The sequence below is a fragment of the Dipodomys spectabilis genome, unplaced genomic scaffold, assembly GCF_019054845.1.
Source record: "Dipodomys spectabilis isolate Male_0828 unplaced genomic scaffold, ASM1905484v1 ptg000306l, whole genome shotgun sequence".
Lineage (NCBI taxonomy): Eukaryota > Metazoa > Chordata > Mammalia > Rodentia > Heteromyidae > Dipodomys > Dipodomys spectabilis.
This window is the reverse complement of record NW_024870983.1, coordinates 3,637,383-3,640,347: the sequence shown is the minus strand read 5'-3', so window position 1 is coordinate 3,640,347 and position 2,965 is coordinate 3,637,383. Positions and strand designations below refer to the sequence as shown.

General features: G+C 37.2%; 1 non-coding gene across 1 annotated transcript; it reads left to right on the top strand.

Annotated features, from left to right (window-relative positions):
• Window positions 1-238: 238 nt before the first annotated feature.
• LOC122127642 lies at window positions 239-344 on the top strand. The gene has a single exon (XR_006151233.1). It is a non-coding gene; the product is annotated as a U6 spliceosomal RNA (small nuclear RNA).
• The last annotated feature ends 2,621 nt before the right edge of the window (window positions 345-2,965 follow it).

The window sequence follows — 2,965 nt, the reverse complement described above, 5'->3', positions numbered from 1 at the left end:
TCATTAGGACAGTTGCCTTGTATAGAATAATTGCATTCCTTCTCCTACACATATCTTGAACAACAAATATCTGGGATTATTTTGTTTTTGACATGTCAATCTTGACTTTATTCTTAAATGTGTGCTTATGTAAGGAATACATGTTTCTAAAAGTTCACGACGATTCTTTTAAACTTACTTTTTGTTGAATTATATAGTTTAATAAAATCAATTACACTTTATATATAAAAAGTTTTCTGTGCTCAATTCAGCATCACGTACACTAATATTGGAAAAATACAGAGAAGATTAGCATGCCCCTGCATAAGGATGACAGGCAAATTCCTGAAGCATTCCAACAGATGCTGGAGGGGATGTGATCACAAGGGAACAGTACTGCATGGTTGGAGGGAGTGTAAACTTGTTCAGCCACTTTGGAAAGCAGTATGGAGGTTCCTCAAAAGACTCCACATAGAGCTTCCCTATGACCCAGCAATCCCACTTTTGGACATTTACCCAAATGATCACAAACAAGACCATACTAAAGCTACCAGCATAACTATGTTCATTGCAGCATTATTTAAGATAGCTAAGATATGGAACCAACCCCGATGCCCCTCAGCAGATGAATGGATATGTGGTATATATACACAATGGAATTCTATGCCTCCATCAGAAAGAATAGTATTGTCCAATTTGTTAAGAAATCAAAAGACTTGGAAAAAATTAAGTGAACTAACTAGGTCCAAAGAAACATAGGTCCCATGGTTTCCCTAATTTTCAATAACTAATATATGTCTGGGATAAGCAGAAAAGGTCAAAAGCTATCTGCATATGACCAAATAAGATGATGTTAAGGAAAATGAACCTCAAGATAGGAACACAAGTGTTTTTTTTTCTTTATTGCTATTGTTTCTAACGTACTTATAATGTGTGATGTGATTTTTTTTGTTTCTTTATATGTTCCTCCCCTATGCTATAACCCTTGTTTTCACTGTATTTGAAGTTGGTGCACCTACACCTTGTATATACACTCCTCTAATTTGCAGAGGGGAAGGAAAAAAAATGTTTAAATAGGGATACAGGTTGACCCATTGAAACAATGAGATGCACAAGACAGTATGTTAAAAAAAAAATGAACAATTTAGGCTGGGGAAGGGAAGAAGGGAGTGTATTTGCGGAGGTGTGAGGGAAGTGATGGTAGGGGAAAAATAAAGGAGGAGCTAACAATGCTTGTTAGGAAATGTACTCATTACCTTGCTCATGTAAATGTGACTCCTCTGTACAGTATTTTTACATAAAAAACGTACAAAAATATTCGGAGAGGGAAGAGTTTATTTCCTTTATTTTACTCATAAAATATTTTTAACAAAGAAATTAATGCAAAACATTGATATGAAGGATTTTGAATAAATATGTGTGTGTGTGTGCACGCGCATGCATGCACACAAACTTGCATGTGTGCTAGTATGCTCAGAATTTGAAATCAGAGCTTCAAGGTCTTGCCAGGCCTATCCTTTCTAGATTGCTGATCTAATATATGAGCTACATCTCCATTCCTGGGCCTTTGCTGGTTCATTACAATTTTTGAAAAATAATCTCATGAATTTATTTTGCCCTGATTTGTTTCCAACTGTTATCCACAGATATCAGTTAGGATTACAGATGTGACCAATCAAGACATGGCTTACAGAATTACTTTAAAAGTAGAAGAAAATTTACTTCACAGGGCCTGCTTCATTATCTCCTACTTTTAAAGCAACTTGGAGTGATTATGTGTGAATTTTTTCGGTTTTGGATTCTTAAAAAAGTAAGTGATTTTATTTAAATGTTTTAGTACTTTTAAAAAAGGAAACTGGAACTGTGGGACAAAAGAAATTTGCCCAGGGCTGGGAAGGTGGCTCAGTGGTAGAGCGCTTACCTTGCTTGCATGATGCCCTGGGTTCAATTCCTCAGCACCACATAAGTAGAAAAAGAAAGCCAGAAGTGGCACTGTGGCTCAAGTGTTAGAGTGCTAGTCTTGACGTAAAGAGCTGAGGGACAGTGCTCAGGTCCAGAGTTTAGGCCCCACGACCGGACGCCCTCCCCCCAAAAAATTGCCTCTCTTGTAAGCTCAGCTTTGTGCATGATAACCCAATATCACCAACACAGTCTGTGTTGAAGACAAAATGTAACAGAAAATAATAACCATGGGCAATAATTGCTATGCTACTATTTCTTGGACAATATGAATATTGAATTGAGAGTGTAAGAGAATGGAGAGATTTTACCCACATTTTTTGTATTGCTGAAAGACTTTTGGAAACTTTGACTCATTTCCTTCCTCACAGTGTGTCTTTGGGCCATGCTCTCACTGTCTTTAATTACAATTTTTCCCAACACTAAAATGGTAATAACATTAGCATTATAGCAAATGTTATCTTAAGAATTAAGGGGTCTGGGAAGGTGGATCAGTGCTAGAGCGCTTGCCTTGCATGCCTGAGGCCCTGGGTTCGATTCCTCAGCACCACATAAGCAAAAAGAAAAAACCGGAAGTGGTGCTGTGACTCAAGTGGTAGAGCGCTAGCCTTGAGCTGAAGAGCTGAGGGACAGCACCCAGGCCCAGACTTCAGACCCCACGACCGGACCCCCCCCAAAAAAACAAAAGAATTAAGGGAAATAAAACTTGTGAAATACTTAACATAAACTTCTATGAATGAGCTTTGAGTTTAGCCAGCTGTTTTTTTTTTTTAAATAATAATAAATAGAATACGGTAAGTATTACAGAAACCATTACATGTAGTGAACAACCAGAAGTAATGTTATCTATTGACCATGCTCTGATTCCAAGGAAGCCAGATGGATAATTTCCTATGCTGTAAATCAAACTAGTTATCTTAGGTCTTGATAGTGTAAAAATATTAGGGACAGAATAATCAAGGAATGTTGTAGACTGAGGTGAAGTCCATATGAAAATGTGCAAAACTGATAAAACAAAATTATCTGA